The 18,332-nt window shown below is 37.9% G+C and overlaps 1 non-coding gene and 1 pseudogene across 1 annotated transcript; both read left to right on the forward strand.

Annotated features, from left to right (window-relative positions):
* The first annotated feature begins 1,364 nt into the window (after nt 1-1,364).
* Nucleotides 1,365-14,296, forward strand: LOC149492986 (uncharacterized; annotated as a pseudogene).
* Nucleotides 14,297-14,824: 528 nt separating this feature from the next.
* LOC105640581 (uncharacterized) lies at nt 14,825-17,366 on the forward strand. Its single transcript, XR_016322803.1, has 2 exons — nt 14,825-15,713; nt 16,605-17,366. It is a non-coding gene; the product is annotated as an uncharacterized LOC105640581 (transcript).
* Nucleotides 17,367-18,332: the final 966 nt, after the last annotated feature.

Consider the following 18,332-nt stretch of genomic DNA (forward strand, 5'->3'; position numbering starts at 1 on the left):
TCGTTTTGAAAAAGAAGCCTTTTTGACTTTTAGAAAATGAATTTTTACTGCGACAGGTAACGAATTTTTACTCATATCCCTTTCCAACTCATTAATTGATATTCTAATCCGCTTGAAATGGTTTGTATGGATTGGGTACCTGGACAAACCCGCACCGCTTCCATCCTTCCGTCTCCAACATGAGTTTCTTTAATTGACTAGCAGAAAAATTAACAAAGTCTTCCAGAAAAATTATTTAGTTGAAATGCAATAAAATAGAAGGACTATTTAATTAAATTTTGAAAATATAAATCCAATTATCTGACCAAGCTGAATAGGGAGAATAAAGCCGTTATAGAATTATTTGCTGCAGTATTATCATCACTGGATGATGTAAGAAGAACATTGTATACCTAAGACCATGGAAGATTTGAAGAAGAATTGTTCCATAACATAACAATTTAGATTAAGGCATGATTAGAGAACCCATCAATGCATATGTTCTGATATTTCGTAGCTAATAATCCGAAAATTACTCTTTCTATGTGGTGTATATATACATATACATACAAAAGAAGTACTAAAATTTTGTATGCCCTTCAACCTTTTCTGCTACATTTTCAATTGACAATATTGACCCTGTACCTGTGTTACCACTTACCAGTGCCACCACTCTGACTCCTCCCCAGCTTTTAGCGTTTATAGGCCCTTGTACAAAGGGTGTGAGTCTCTCTGTCATTTGCAATTGCAAGTTGTAGTTCCTTTCCTCCTTAACATGGGTTTCATTACTTTTCAGAAAAAAAAAAAAAAAAAAAAAAAACAGATAACATGGGTTTCATTTAAATCCCTAAAATATTAGTCATACGTGAATTCTTGATGATCATTATATTAGGCTGCTTTACATTTAGGTTTGAGAAATGATTGCTCTAATGATTTCACCCTTGATGTGGATAAGCACAATCTGCCTCTCATCCTAAGCACATTTTCATTCATCTCTTTCAATTTTATTGGGAGTTTGTGTCTATTTGCTCTGTTCCTATACCACTTTTGTTTTGGCATGTTGAAATTTCTTGATTTTGTTTTTTACTTTAGGGGTTCCAAAGTGTGTGTACTTGCGTTACCTTGTCTATATTCCAGTACTATTTACTTGGTTTTGTCTAAATTTGCTTGTTTTTCGAATTTAGATTTGTTATTGTCTTCACCATCACAAATTTACTGCAGCAATTATCTTTATTTCTAACACTACTTATTACTTACTGGTTTCCAGTTCTGCTTCTCTGTAATTCTAATTTTACAATTGGCGTTATTCTTTGTTGCTTAGATTTTCTCGGACACCAGTAAGTTTTTTAAGTTAAGATACTTGAGAGCACACAATTAATAGAAAAATGGGTGATTTGAGGGGAGTAAATATTATGCCATTGGAGCTTGCTGTTCTCAGAGAGTTGGCATATAGAAGGAAGGTGGCCATGTTGCTATCTCCATCAGATTCTAACTTTGTTAGAGAGCTTAGATCAATGAAGGGTAGAATCCTCATATAATATTGTTGTGGTGTGCCCACTCAGTGGGATCCACATTTGAAATAAAAATAAAATTTCTTCCGTAGGTGATCTGTTTTTCGGTGGTTTTTTTAGTAGGTAATCTGTTTTTCGGTGGACGCGCCTCTCCTATAAATAGGAGATGGCTCAGCTCATCTCAGCACTAAAAAACTGGTATCGGATCTGATGCCTAACAAATATCAGTAAGTCACCTTTTTGTTACTAATTCAAATTTTATTTGCTAATTAGCTTTCTGATAGGTTGAGTTCTTTCAATTGATCTATACGCCTTAAAAACTTGCTTGCACCTATAATTGCTGCACTGTCACATATGCTCATCTATGCAGTATTTCACATCAAATAGAGATGAATATTATGTTTTGTCAAAGTGCCTTGACGAAACATAATATGGGGAATCCTAGTTGGATTATGAACTTGTAAAGATTTCAACCTCTTCATTGCAATAAGCTGATGGTTTCCTGCCATTTTATTTATCAAATAGCTTTGAACAAGAGATTCTGGAGGCACATTATATATGCTGAACAAATCTCTAGCTTTCACTTGGATGCTATGGGATCTAGCATCGACCATCTGCTTTATGAATTTACCTAACCAGAAAGGTTTGGAGCTAATGCCTGGATATATCTTTGATCAAATTGAGTTTATCCACTTGGACTTTATAGCTGAGCTTGGTGATTGCAGCATTTACTGAAAGAACTCGTCATCTTTGTTAGTTAAGTAATATACATTTATTTAGGCAGCTCAGAATCATCTTTGGGTGGGAAGAAATTTTGGGCTTCATTTAGAATTATTGATGTTGAAGGTGCTTTATTTTCACATATGGTTCTTGCATGAAGGTTTTCTTCTGTTGAACTGTGTTTAGTACAATATTTCCATTCTAATTATTTTCAGTATCTTATGAACTAAATTGTCACATGTAACAGGTGCGATCTTCTAGTGCAGGTCCCAATCCAACTCTGATAGGACCACGCGTACCATCCAACCCCGAATTAGTATGATATTGTCCGCTTTGGGCCAAGCCCTCACGGATTTGTTTTTGGGCACCTCCTAAAAAGGCCTCATACTAATGGGTTGGGTTTGAACCATTATATTTTGGTTCCACTTCTCCTCTTTATCCGATGTGGGACTTGGGAGGATATCCCAACAAACCTCCCCTCCAACCAAGGACCACACAAATCGTGACCTCCCCTCCAGGGATAATCTGCCCACCATCTTGTACCGCCGCTACAACTTTGCGGGACACGCCGCCCGACCTCCTCTTGTCGGGAAGACTTTCGACACAAGGCACCATTTGCAGATCTTCTTCTGGTCTTGGTCCTGTTGTTACAACGTCACACCGAGATTTTCTCACATCTGCGCAGTTCACACCCGCTCCAAACCAGGGCTCTGATACCACTTATTAGGATACCGGCAATAAAAATACGAGAATAAATACGGCAGCGGAAAAATAGAAATGGGACACACAGAAATTTAAGTGGTTCACCCTCAACTATTTAGGGCTACGTCCACGGACCAACTCCGAATATTTCTTCCACTATTAAAAAAAATAGTAGGTTTACAAAGAGAGTAATACAAAATAGTGGTACTCACACATATTTCCCAAAAACACCCTAATAATCTTCACTATTTTTTAAACCCGTAGTTTTAAGAACCCTTTTCTTAAAACTCAAAACACTCTCTATTGCTCTCTCACTTGTTGGTGTCTATGCTGAATGCTCCTGCCTCTATTTATAGGCAAAGATTTGAGAGAGCCGTGCATTGCTCATGCACGGCTCTTCATTATTTTCAACTGGCATGCCAACCATTCAATGGTTGGTTGCCAACCTTTGATATCATTTTTATTATTATTTTTTTTTCATAATTGTGTGGGTCCCACTTGAGTGGGCATACCACCACCAACAAATCTCCCCCTGCACGCTCAAGTGGGGACGTCAGCCATATTCTCCATCATCCCTGCAGCTAATCGACAATATTCAAATTTGTCTTTTGGAAGAGTCTTCGTTAACATATCTGACCCATTTTCATCTGTATGGATCTTCTCAAGCTGTAACTGCTTCATCTCCAGTACATCCCTGATCCAATGATATCTAACATCAATGTGCTTTGATCTTGAATGAAAGGAGGAATTCTTCCCAAGATGAATCGCACTCTGGCTATCGCAGAATATCAAATATCGTTCTTGATGAATTCCGAGTTCATTCAAGAACTTCTTCATCCACAGCAACTCTTTGCATGCTTCTGTTAGTGCTATGAATTCTGCTTCAGTTGTTGATAGAGCAACGCACTTCTGTAATCTTGACTGCCACGACACAGCTCCCCCTGCAAATGTGATTAGATACCCTGATGTGGACTTTCTCGAGTCAACATCCCCAGCCATATTTGCATCGGTATAACCTACTAATACTGGCTTCTCATCTCCAAAGCATAAACATACTTTAGTCGTACCTCGAAGATACCTGAAAATCCATTTCACTGCAGCCCAATGTTCCTTTCCCGGATTTGAAAGAAACCGACTCACTACTCCGACTGAGTGAGCAATATCTGGCCGTGTACAGACCATGGCATACATCAAGCTTCCAACAGCTGAAGCATATGGGATCTTTTCCATCTCTTCCTTCTCTCCATCAGTAGAAGGGCACTGTTTTGAGCTTAATTTAAAGTGATTAGCAAGAGGGCAACTAACCGCTTTAGAATTCTCCATTTTAAACCTTTGAAGTACTTTCTCAATGTACTTCTCCTGTGACAACCGTAATTTCTTGGTTCTTCGATTTCTTGTAATCTTCATACCAAGAATCTGCTTTGTTGGTCCCAAGTCTTTCATAGCAAAGGACTTACTTAGCTGTTTCTTCAAGCTATTAATTCTGACAGAATTTTGACCAACAATCAACATATCATCTACATAAAGCAAGAGAATAATGTAGCCATCATCAGAGAATTTCTTTACGAAGACACAGTGATCTGAAGTAGTCTTTTTGTAACCTTGCTCCCCCATAACAGATTCAAACTTCTTGTACCACTGTCTTGGTGCCTGCTTCAAGCCGTACAGGCTCTTCTTCAGTTTACAAACACAATCTTCTTTCCCCTTTTTCATGAAACCCTCTGGCTGCTCCATGTATATTTCTTCTTCCAAGTCTCCATGTAGGAAGGCAGTCTTTACATCCATTTGCTCGATTTCCAGATCAAAACTGGCGGCCATTCCGAGCACTGTCCGAATGGATGTCATTTTCACAACTGGTGAAAAGATCTCATCAAAATCTATACCCTTTCTTTGATTGAATCCTTTCACAACCAGTCTAGCTTTGAATCGTGGTTGGGAGCTGTGTTCTTCCTGCTTGATCCTGAACACCCACTTGTTCTTCAAAGCTTTCTTGCCTTTGGGCAACTTTACCAGCTCAAATGTTTTATTTTCATGCAAGGATTTCATTTCTTCTTGCATGGCTTCAATCCAGTTTCTTTTGTGTTCACTTTCCATTGCTTCTTCAAAGCATTCAGGTTCTCCCCCGTCAGTCATCAATACATATTCATTTGATGAATATCTAGTAGATGGTTGTCTGATTCTACTAGACCTTCTTAATGTTTGAGAACCTTCTGGTGCTGGTGGTTGAACATGAACACCATCAAAATCTTCTTCTGGTTCATTCTGATGAGGAACTTCTGGATTTTCTAACTCTGGCTCTTGTTCTTGTGGAACATTTTCTTCATCTCCAACTTGTCTTTGTTCTGTTGCTGGAGGAACTATTTGTACATCTGTTGAATCATCTTCAGATCTTTCGGCAGCTTGCTTCTGAGTCTTTTCAACATCTTCAATAGTCTGATTTTCAACAAATACAGCATCTCTACTTCTTATCATCTTTTTCTGGATTGGATCAAAAAATCTATAGCCAAATTGATCTTGACCATAGCCAATGAATACACATTGTCGAGTCTTGACATCAAGCTTAGACCTCTCATCCTTAGGAATATGCACGAAGGCTTTGCAACCAAACACCCGCAAATGATCATAGGAAACATCCTTTCCTGACCATACTCGTTCTGGAGTATCATACTGAAGAGGAACACAAGGTGAACGATTTATGAGATGAACTGCTGTAAGAAGAGCTTCACCCCAAAATCTTTTAGGCAACTTTGCATGTGAGAGTAAACATCTGACTCTCTCCATCAAAGTTCTGTTCATCCTCTCAGCCAAACCATTCAATTGCGGCGTCTTGGGAGGTGTTGTTTGATGTCGAATACCATGCTCTTTGCAGAAAGCATCAAATGGCCCCGTGTATTCTCCACCATTATCTGTTCTGATGCACCTCAGCTTTTTGTCTGTCTGTCGCTCAACCAAGTTTAGAAATTGTTTAAAGACATCTAAAACTTGATCTTTAGACTTCAAAGTGTATACCCAGGTCTTCCTAGAATGGTCATCGATAAATGTTACGAAGTATCGATTTCCACCATATGACATCGTCAATGGTCCACATAGATCTGAATGTACCAGATCTAACACATTCTTCATTCTGGAAGGCTGAGAAATCTTGAAGGCTACTCTATTCTGCTTTCCTGCCATACAATCAGAACATTTCTCTAAATGGACTTTATCCAATCCAGATAGCACTTTATTTTTTACCAGAGTTGTCATTCCTTTCTCACTCATGTGGCCTAGTCGTTTATGCCACAATTCAACTATACTGTCATCCTCCGCTACATTTAAAGTATCTCGGGAGAGCTTTGCATGCATCACGTACAACTTTGGATCTTTCTTTCCATGGGCTACCACCATGGAACCTTTTGTGAGTTTCCATTGACTATTTCTGAAGGTGCTACAGAAATTTTCAGCATCAAGTCTGCCAACCGAGATTAAATTAGAATGCATGTCTGGTACATGCACGACATCTTTTAAAATTAATCTCGAACTATTTTCTGTCTCCAGGCAAATATCTCCCTTACCGAAGACTTTCAACAGTTTGCCGTCTGCTATCTTGACCACACCCAGATTGTCTAGTGTGTAAGATGAAAAATTTTCTCTCCGAGATGTTGCATAAAATGTAGCCCCACTATCAATTACCCAACTAGTCTCTTGGGTTGCAAGATTGATAGTGTCTTCTATGAACAGTTGGAACTCAGCAATGACATTAGCTTCATCATCACTGCTTTCTTCTTTCTTTGCCTTGCCTTTGATCTTCTCCTGATCACTTTTGAACTTCCGGCAATACCTTTTAATGTGCCCCTTCTTCCCACAATGATGGCACACAATATTGGCAAATTTATTTGATTTACCCCTGCTCTTATCTCTTGTAGTTGAACTTCTAGATTGGCTCCTCCCTCTAGGCTGGTTATTTCTTTTAGCATCTGCTAAAAGCATGTCTGACTGAGATGAAGAAGGATTTTGAGCTTTGCGTCTCATTTCTTCATTCAGAACAGCATTTTTAACAAACTCCCAGCTGACTCCACTATGTGGTGTAGAGTTTGTAATTGATATCTTCAAAGTCTCCCAAGACTCTGGTAAGGAGGCAAGCACCATAAGGCCGAGGATTTTATCATCAAATTTTATGCCCATATTTGATAGCTGGTGAATAGTCGCCTGCATTTCACTCAAGTGATCTGCTACAGAAGTACCTTCTTGGTATTTGAAATTCATCAGCTTCGTCAAATAAAATAATTGGTTGTTGCCGGATTTTGAGGCATATAATTCTTCAAGCTTGTCCCATAATGTTCTAGCGTGAGTCTCGTTACAAATGTGGTTGTATACATTATCATCGACAAATTGTCGAATATAACCACAAACTTGTTCATGCTCGAAAGCCCATTCTTCATCAGTCTTGTCTTCCGGTTTGCTTGAACCAAACACGGGCAAATGCATTTTGGTTACCATAAGGAGATCTCTCATTTTATTTCTCCATATATGGTAATTTGCGCCATTTAGACTGATCATTTTGCTTGTTTTAGCTTCCATGACTTTTGAGTGAATAGTAACCGTATATATGAATAGTAACAGTATACAAGAATAGTGACGGCTGGGCTTAACAGTGACGGCTCAGCAACCGTAACGTCAATAGTAACTATTCACCATCAACCGCTATCTGACCGGCTGAACCAACTAAGTCGATTGTGTGGGATAAGTGGTATCATAGCCTGGTTCAGCCGGTCAGATAGTGGTACCGGATCCGTGGATATATTTTGAAAATAAATATACCACGAAGACGAGAAAATTACGACGAGTCCGTTGGTGCAGTCCGCTCGGAAAGACGTTGCAAAATCGACTTAGTGATGAATAGTAAAATAGTAACTCGCAGTTGATGGTAAATAGTTACTATTGACGTTACTGTTGCTGAGCTTAAGCCTAGCACTATTCACGTATAGTACTATTCACACATACAGGTACTATTCACGTATAGTACTATTTACGTATACAGTTACTATTCTTGTATACTGTTACTATTCATATATACGGTTACTATTCACTCAAAAGTCATGGAAGCTAAAACAAGCAAAATGATCAGTCTAAATGGCGCAAATTACCATATATGGAGAAATAAAATGAGAGATCTCCTTATGGTAACCAAAATGCATTTGCCCGTGTTTGGTTCAAGCAAACCGGAAGACAAGACTGATGAAGAATGGGCTTTCGAGCATGAACAAGTTTGTGGTTATATTCGACAATTTGTCGATGATAATGTATACAACCACATTTGTAACGAGACTCACGCTAGAACATTATGGGACAAGCTTGAAGAATTATATGCCTCAAAATCCGGCAACAACCAATTATTTTATTTGACGAAGCTGATGAATTTCAAATACCAAGAAGGTACTTCTGTAGCAGATCACTTGAGTGAAATGCAGGCGACTATTCACCAGCTGTCAAATATGGGCATAAAATTTGATGATAAAATCCTCGGCCTTATGGTGCTTGCCTCCTTACCAGAGTCTTGGGAGACTTTGAAGATATCAATTACAAACTCTACACCACATAGTGGAGTCAGCTGGGAGTTTGTTAAAAATGCTGTTCTGAATGAAGAAATGAGACGCAAAGCTCAAAATCCTTCTTCATCTCAGTCAGACATGCTTTTAGCAGATGCTAAAAGAAATAACCAGCCTAGAGGGAGGAGCCAATCTAGAAGTTCAACTACAAGAGATAAGAGCAGGGGTAAATCAAATAAATTTGCCAATATTGTGTGCCATCATTGTGGGAAGAAGGGGCACATTAAAAGGTATTGCCGGAAGTTCAAAAGTGATCAGGAGAAGATCAAAGGCAAGGCAAAGAAAGAAGAAAGCAGTGATGATGAAGCTAATGTCATTGCTGAGTTCCAACTGTTCATAGAAGACACTATCAATCTTGCAACCCAAGAGACTAGTTGGGTAATTGATAGTGGGGCTACATTTTATGCAACATCTCGGAGAGAAAATTTTTCATCTTACACACTAGACAATCTGGGTGTGGTCAAGATAGCAGACGGCAAACTGTTGAAAGTCTTCGGTAAGGGAGATATTTGCCTGGAGACAGAAAATAGTTCGAGATTAATTTTAAAAGATGTCGTGCATGTACCAGACATGCATTCTAATTTAATCTCGGTTGGCAGACTTGATGCTGAAAATTTCTGTAGCACCTTCAGAAATAGTCAATGGAAACTCACAAAAGGTTCCATGGTGGTAGCCCATGGAAAGAAAGATCCAAAGTTGTACGTGATGCATGCAAAGCTCTCCCGAGATACTTTAAATGTAGCGGAGGATGACAGTATAGTTGAATTGTGGCATAAACGACTAGGCCACATGAGTGAGAAAGGAATGACAACTCTGGTAAAAAATAAAGTGCTATCTGGATTGGATAAAGTCCATTTAGAGAAATGTTCTGATTGTATGGCAGGAAAGCAGAATAGAGTAGCCTTCAAGATTTCTCAGCCTTCCAGAATGAAGAATGTGTTAGATCTGGTACATTCAGATCTATGTGGACCATTGACGATGTCATATGGTGGAAATCGATACTTCGTAACATTTATCGATGACCATTCTAGGAAGACCTGGGTATACACTTTGAAGTCTAAAGATCAAGTTTTAGATGTCTTTAAACAATTTCTAAACTTGGTTGAGCGACAGACAGACAAAAAGCTGAGGTGCATCAGAACAGATAATGGTGGAGAATACACGGGGCCATTTGATGCTTTCTGCAAAGAGCATGGTATTCGACATCAAACAACACCTCCCAAGACGCCGCAATTGAATGGTTTGGCTGAGAGGATGAACAGAACTTTGATGGAGAGAGTCAGATGTTTACTCTCACATGCAAAGTTGCCTAAAAGATTTTGGGGTGAAGCTCTTCTTACAGCAGTTCATCTCATAAATCGTTCACCTTGTGTTCCTCTTCAGTATGATACTCCAGAACGAGTATGGTCAGGAAAGGATGTTTCCTATGATCATTTGCGGGTGTTTGGTTGCAAAGCCTTCGTGCATATTCCTAAGGATGAGAGGTCTAAGCTTGATGTCAAGACTCGACAATGTGTATTCATTGGCTATGGTCAAGATCAATTTGGCTATAGATTTTTTGATCCAATCCAGAAAAAGATGATAAGAAGTAGAGATGCTGTAATTGTTGAAAATCAGACTATTGAAGATGTTGAAAAGACTCAGAAGCAAGCTGCCGAAAGATCTGAAGATGATTCAACAGATGTACAAATAGTTCCTCCAGCAACAGAACAAAGACAAGTTGGAGATGAAGAAAATGTTCCACAAGAACAAGAGCCAGAGTTAGAAAATCCAGAAGTTCCTCATCAGAATGAACCAGAAGAAGATTTTGATGGTGTTCATGTTCAACCACCAGCACCAGAAGGTTCTCAAACATTAAGAAGGTCTAGTAGAATCAGACAACCATCTACTAGATATTCATCAAATGAATATGTATTGATGACTGACGGGGGAGAACCTGAATGCTTTGAAGAAGCAATGGAAAGTGAACACAAAAGAAACTGGATTGAAGCCATGCAAGAAGAAATGAAATCCTTGCATGAAAATAAAACATTTGAGCTGGTAAAGTTGCCCAAAGGCAAGAAAGCTTTGAAGAACAAGTGGGTGTTCAGGATCAAGCAGGAAGAACACAGCTCCCAACCACGATTCAAAGCTAGACTGGTTGTGAAAGGATTCAATCAAAGAAAGGGTATAGATTTTGATGAGATCTTTTCACCAGTTGTGAAAATGACATCCATTCGGACAGTGCTCGGAATGGCCGCCAGTTTTGATCTGGAAATCGAGCAAATGGATGTAAAGACTGCCTTCCTACATGGAGACTTGGAAGAAGAAATATACATGGAGCAGCCAGAGGGTTTCATGAAAAAGGGGAAAGAAGATTGTGTTTGTAAACTGAAGAAGAGCCTGTACGGCTTGAAGCAGGCACCAAGACAGTGGTACAAGAAGTTTGAATCTGTTATGGGGGAGCAAGGTTACAAAAAGACTACTTCAGATCACTGTGTCTTCGTAAAGAAATTCTCTGATGATGGCTACATTATTCTCTTGCTTTATGTAGATGATATGTTGATTGTTGGTCAAAATTCTGTCAGAATTAATAGCTTGAAGAAACAGCTAAGTAAGTCCTTTGCTATGAAAGACTTGGGACCAACAAAGCAGATTCTTGGTATGAAGATTACAAGAAATCGAAGAACCAAGAAATTACGGTTGTCACAGGAGAAGTACATTGAGAAAGTACTTCAAAGGTTTAAAATGGAGAATTCTAAAGCGGTTAGTTGCCCTCTTGCTAATCACTTTAAATTAAGCTCAAAACAGTGCCCTTCTACTGATGGAGAGAAGGAAGAGATGGAAAAGATCCCATATGCTTCAGCTGTTGGAAGCTTGATGTATGCCATGGTCTGTACACGGCCAGATATTGCTCACTCAGTCGGAGTAGTGAGTCGGTTTCTTTCAAATCCGGGAAAGGAACATTGGGCTGCAGTGAAATGGATTTTCAGGTATCTTCGAGGTACGACTAAAGTATGTTTATGCTTTGGAGATGAGAAGCCAGTATTAGTAGGTTATACCGATGCAAATATGGCTGGGGATGTTGACTCGAGAAAGTCCACATCAGGGTATCTAATCACATTTGCAGGGGGAGCTGTGTCGTGGCAGTCAAGATTACAGAAGTGCGTTGCTCTATCAACAACTGAAGCAGAATTCATAGCACTAACAGAAGCATGCAAAGAGTTGCTGTGGATGAAGAAGTTCTTGAATGAACTCGGAATTCATCAAGAACGATATTTGATATTCTGCGATAGCCAGAGTGCGATTCATCTTGGGAAGAATTCCTCCTTTCATTCAAGATCAAAGCACATTGATGTTAGATATCATTGGATCAGGGATGTACTGGAGATGAAGCAGTTACAGCTTGAGAAGATCCATACAGATGAAAATGGGTCAGATATGTTAACGAAGACTCTTCCAAAAGACAAATTTGAATATTGTCGATTAGCTGCAGGGATGATGGAGAATATGGCTGACGTCCCCACTTGAGCGTGCAGGGGGAGATTTGTTGGTGGTGGTATGCCCACTCAAGTGGGACCCACACAATTATGAAAAAAAAATAATAATAAAAATGATATCAAAGGTTGGCAACCAACCATTGAATGGTTGGCATGCCAGTTGAAAATAATGAAGAGCCGTGCATGAGCAATGCACGGCTCTCTCAAATCTTTGCCTATAAATAGAGGCAGGAGCATTCAGCATAGACACCAACAAGTGAGAGAGCAATAGAGAGTGTTTTGAGTTTTAAGAAAAGGGTTCTTAAAACTACGGGTTTAGAAAATAGTGAAGATTATTAGGGTGTTTTTGGGAAATATGTGTGAGTACCACTATTTTGTATTACTCTCTTTGTAAACCTACTATTTTTTTTAATAGTGGAAGAAATATTCGAAGTTGGTTCGTGGACGTAGCCCTAAATAGTTGAGGGTGAACCACGTAAATTTCTGTGTGTCCAATTTCTATTTTTCCGCTGCCGTATTTATTCTTGTATTTTTATCGCCGGTATCCTAATAAACTCCAGGTCCTAGCTCAGAGTCAGGTTCAAGTTCTAAGCTTTCAGGATTAAAAAGGCAAGTGCCAACAACAAACAGCCTTGAATTGTTACCAGCTTCACTGCCACACGATCTTGAGAACCGGATGGATAATCTTTTCTGCAAGGTTTGGAAGTGCCCTGTTCAGGTTACATTAATTACAAGCAGCACATAAAGGTAAAAAACACAAGTCAAACCTGCGGGAACTGAAATTTGGCGAGCAAGACCTAGGCTTGGCCACGGTTCCGGAACCTGCGGTTCCGGTTCCAAATTTTCTGGAACCGGAACCGAACCGAAAAGGTCCGGTTCCGGTTCCGGTTTGGAACCGTCCGGTTCCGGTTCTGGTTTCGGTTCCGATCCGATTATAAAACCGACGGTTCCGATCGGTTTTCCGGCGAATCGCATAATTTTAAACTTTAAAATTTGAAGACCGGTTTAAAAAAAAAATTTTTTTTTAACATAAAAAATTAAAAAAATACACATAAAAAATTTTAAATTTTGAAGACCGGTTTAAAAAAAAATATTTGAACATAAAAAATTAAAAGATAGAGTTAAAAAATTTTAAATTTTGAAGACCGGTTAAAAAAAAATTATTGGAACATAAAAAATTAAAAAATACTTCAATTACATTTATTTTTTTGAAATCTTGAACTGTTGAACATAATTATTTTTTTAAAAAAAAATTCAACCTTCTTGGGTTGGCTTGGCCTTTTACTTGGAACCTTCTTGGCGTGAAGCTTTATTGAAGTAAGTATTGATTTATAAGCTATTAAAACTATTGCTGTTTCCTAATTTTATGTTCACATTTATCTATTTGATAATCTTGAGGTCCTCCTCTTTACTTATATGTAATGAGTATATATATATATATATATATATATATATTTAGTAGATGTAGAGATATGCAAGTATCACAACACATCTAAGCATGTAGTGCTGCAGTTTGCAAAAACACCTAACTCAGTCAATCTGACTTGTATCCAAAGGTGGGGATTATCCAAAAGTTTCACAACCATATCTCTGAGTCTGAGATTACAACAAAATTTCAAAAAAAAAAAAAAAAAAAAAAAAAAATTCAAAATCTGACTGTTACAACGGCTAGAACCGCCGGTTCGAACCGGCGGTTCTAACCGGCCGGAGAACCGGCGGTTCCAGACCGGTTCCGACCGGTTCTCTGGAACCGCCGGTTCTGGTTCCTTATTTCCTGGAACCGGAACCGAACCGGAATATTTCGGTTCCGGTTCCGGTTCGTCCCGGTTCCGGTTCGTCCCGGTTCCGGTTCCGGTTCCGGACCGGTTCGAACCGGCGGTTCCGGTTCCAGGAACCGTGATTTGGCCAAGCCTAGCAAGACCATGACAAGCAGTGTAAAGTGGGAAATCAGCGACTGTGGTGTGCGCTGAGTAAAATTTGGTGCATGAATGAAGACGCACTGAAAGCACACTTGGAAGGTCAAAAGCACAAGAATGTAGAACTTGCTAAGAAAAGTGGCAAAGAGATAGCAACAAAAGAATGGTGGCGTGAATTACGCGGTGTTAAGTGCATTGATGAACCTACGCTTAAGATGCACTTCAATGGTAAAAAGCACAAGGCTGAGCTGCAAAAGTTGGGATATGTTAGGAAAGGAGGTAGTGAGATAGTAAAGCAGCCATATTGGTGTGAACAATGTAATGTTTGGTGCTTAGACAAGGACTCACTCAATAGGCACCGCCAAGGCAAAAGGCATATCCTTCAACTCCATGGGGAGTGAAGCGAAGTTTTCAAGTTATCATTTTAGGAATTTTATGAACCTTCTTTTGTTCATTTACCAGTAAATGTGATTACTTTGGTAACTGCTGAACTCTGACTTATAATTGTAAGAGAAGAATGTCAAATGCCTGCTTTGTGGCTTTGAATTCAATGAATCTGTCTAATGGGTCTTTAGACATGGCTTATCTTTTTAGCACCTCATTAATAAATGGTTAGGTATGTGGTTAACTTAACCACTTCTAATACATTGGATCCATTTAAATGTTTTTTGATTATAGAAATAAAGTCTAATTTGCCTTATGAACTCATTATTTAGAGAAAAAAAAGAGTTACAAAATCAAATTTTTGGTTTAATTTACCTTCAAACTTGCATTTATCTAAATTTTTATGTGAATTTTGGCTTTTAGGTAAATTGTAAGTGAATTATAAATTTATAGGAAATTGAGTAAAAAGGTGGACTATATTGCTTTTTTTTTTTTTTGCCTGAATAACAAGTTTAGGGAATAAATTGGTTTTTTTTTTTCATTTGATTTAATTTGTAATAAAAGATCATAATTTGGGTAACCACAGACTAAAAGTGAAAATTGAGTGAATCTGCAAGGTGAAATTGGTGTTTTAGCCCACTCTCTGATCCTTCATTTACCTTAAATCAAAACACAAGAAGTTTAATTAATCCAAAGAAACAAAGCGTTAACGTCTCTCTGTCATTTGCGAGCAGGAATTCCTTTGCTCCTTAAAACGGGTTTCATTTAAAATCCCTAGTTTAGTTATACGTGAATTCTTGATGATCACTAGGCTGCTTTTCATGTAGGTTTCAAAAATGATTGCTCCAATAGTTTCTCCCTTGATGTGGCTAAGCACAATCTGCCTCCAATCTGCACATTTTCATTCTTTCTTTTTGATTTTAATGTGAGTTTGTGTCGATTTAGCTCTTTTCTTATATCACTTTGTTTATCTTTTGTTTGGTATGACAATATTCTTGATATTGATTTTTACTTAGGTTTTCACTGCCTGCGTACTTGCTTTACCCTGTTCATCTTCGAGTACTATTTTCTTGGTTGTTTAAATTACTTGTCTTCCGAAGTTGTTATTGTTCACCATAACAAAGTTAGTTTACTGGAGCAATTATCTTGAATTCTACAACTACTTATTGGTTTCTTGTGCTTCTCCGTTTATGTTCTAAATTTTACAACTTGCGCTATCTTTGTTGTTTAGATTTTCTTGGACACCAGTAATTTTCAAGTTTAACTTAAGATTCTTAAGAGCATACAATTAATTGAGAAATGGATGATTTGAGGGGAGTGAATATTATGTCATTGGAGCTTGCTCTTCAAAGGGAGTTGGCATATAGAAGGAAAGTGGCCATGTTGCTACATCCATCAGATTCCGACTTTGTTTCACAGCTTGGATCAATGGAGGTTAGAATTCTCATATAATAACTATGTCAGCTTTTGTTACTATTCAAATTTTCTTTGCTAATTCGCTTTCAGATTCAGTTGATGATTTAGGCCATTAATAACCTGTGTGCACATTCATGAATGTTGAATCTCTAACTTATATTTTTGGTGCACTGTCATATGTACTCATCAACGAAAGATGAATATTATGTTTTGTCAAATTTCTTTAGAGTCTAGTAAGACCATGGCACTTGTGAAATTGTTCGATCACTCAATGATTAGTATCTGTTATTGAACCTAATATTGGGTGAACAATTTGATTGGAAACTAATGGTTCTTTGCTGTTTTAGCTTTCTGTGGTAAGGCTATGGATATGTTGGATTATAAACTTGTAAAGATTTCACCTCTTCTTTGTAATGAGCCGATGGTTTGTTGCCATTCATGTGCAAAAGCATTGAACAAGAGATTTTGGAGGCATATTATGCTGAACAAACTTGTAACTCTTACTTGGATTCTGTGAGATCTAGCATCATCCATCTGCTTTATGAATGTATTTAACCAGAAGGATCTGGAGCCAATGCCTGGATATATCTTTCATTATATTGAGTGTATCCTCTTGAACTTTATGGCTGAGCTTGGTAATTGCAGTATTTACTGAAAGAACTTGTCATCTTCGTTAGTTAAGTAATTTAGATTTCTTTAGGCAGCTCATAATATATTTGAAGATACTTTATTTTTCTTATATGATTGTTGCATGGAGGCTTTAGTCCGTTGAAATGTATTTTTCTAGTTGTTTTGTGTCTTTTCTTTTTCTTTTTTCCTTTTTTAATATTTCTAGCTGATTGATGAGCTGTTAACAGGAGTATAGATTTTAGATAAATATCTTATAAACCAAATTGTCACATGTACCAGGTGCAATTTCTAAATGCAGGTGCCAGTACAACTCTGAGTCCTAGCCCAAGCACAAACTCAGGTTCAAGTGCTAGGCTTTCAGGAATAAAAAGGCGAGTGCCAACAACAAACAGCCTTGAGTCGGTACCAGCTTCACTGTCACGTGAACTTGAGAATCGGGTGGATCAATTCTTTTGCAAGAATGTCAAGTGCCATGTTCGGGGTCCATTAGCTACAAGCAGCACATAAAAGGTAAAAACACAAGTCAAACCTGCGGGAGCAGAAACTTGGCAAGCAAGACCATGACAAGCAGTTTGAAGTCGGAAATCAGCGATTGGTGTGTGAATTGTGTAAAATTTGGTGCATGAATGAAGATGCACTCAAAGCACACTTGGAAGGTCAAAAGCACAAGAATGTACTGCTAGTAGTCAAGGCAGAACTTGCTAAGAAAAGAGGCAAAGAGACAATAAAAAGAATGGTGGTGCGAATTGTGCGGTATTTAATGCATCGATGAACCTTCACTTAAAATGCACTTCAATGGTAAAAAGCACCAGGCTGAGCTACAAAAGTTGTAAAATGTCAGTAAAGGAGGTAGTGAGAGAGTAAAGCAGCTGGCCAAGGCAAAAGGCTTATCCTTCAACTCCATGGGAAGTGAAGGTTAAGTATCGCATTTGATTAAGGTTTCAAACTATCATTTTCAGGGATTTTATGAACCTTTTTGTTCACCTACTGGTAATTGTGAGTACTTTTGACAATGGCAAATGCATGCTGCTTTGAATTCAATGAGTCCAGTCTATTACTGCATCCTAAAAGAAGGATATTGATTATGCACAAAGCATAATCCAAAAACCTGATTTTTTGGATTGTGGAACCAAAAACATGGTTCTGAAATATTTATATAAAATCAATTTGATTCAAGCTTTGATGTCTGCAGAAGTACTAGGTCCTCTCTCAAGCTTGTCCAATACTTAAAAGTTGAAAAAATTATTTTACCATTTATTCAAAATGTTCTAATGCTTAATTATTATAATTAAATAATTGAATAAAATTTAATTAATATATTGAATGATACAATAATAATTGATCTACACCAAGCAGGGTTCATGTCTAATTAATAATCTTGTTATGCTCATTTTATCCCAAATCAATATTTTGTATAATTGGCCTTTTAAACTTACACCAAATAATTAAAAAAAAAAAAAAAACAATTTTCATCAAAAATAAAAATAAAAAGATGAGTTGAATCAAACTAAAACTGACATGATGAATCAATCCAAAATCAAATTAATTAGAATTGAAATCAAAAGAAGTAAATTCCGTTCGATTTTTCAAAATGAGAATCGAACCATTTATTCTCATTCAATTCAAACCAATGATGAACCTTATCTAATAGAATGCTGAGCTCCATCATGATGTAGGAAACTCTCGACAAAAGAATTTGGTCCCCTGAGGCCTGACCCACATTTACCATTATGGATGCTTGGTCTCATAACCTCATGTTTGGTTACATGTTTTATCCTCGTATTGTTTGATTAATGAATAGTTTCCAATTACAGTTGCCATCATATTCATATATATTCAACATCATTATAAAGAAAACTAAGACAATTCTTCTTTTCTACAAGGCAACAAGAAAGGTGGGAGTGGTAGGGGTGGGACCCTACTACATATATATATATATATATGAAAAAAACTTCAAATGGTAGTAGCTGCTGATTAAGATTTGTATTAACTATTAGCTTCAGACTT

The sequence above is a fragment of the Jatropha curcas genome, chromosome 10 (assembly GCF_041381405.1).
Source record: "Jatropha curcas cultivar XTBG-Jc1 chromosome 10, XTBG_Jcur_1.0, whole genome shotgun sequence".
NCBI lineage: Eukaryota > Viridiplantae > Streptophyta > Magnoliopsida > Malpighiales > Euphorbiaceae > Jatropha > Jatropha curcas.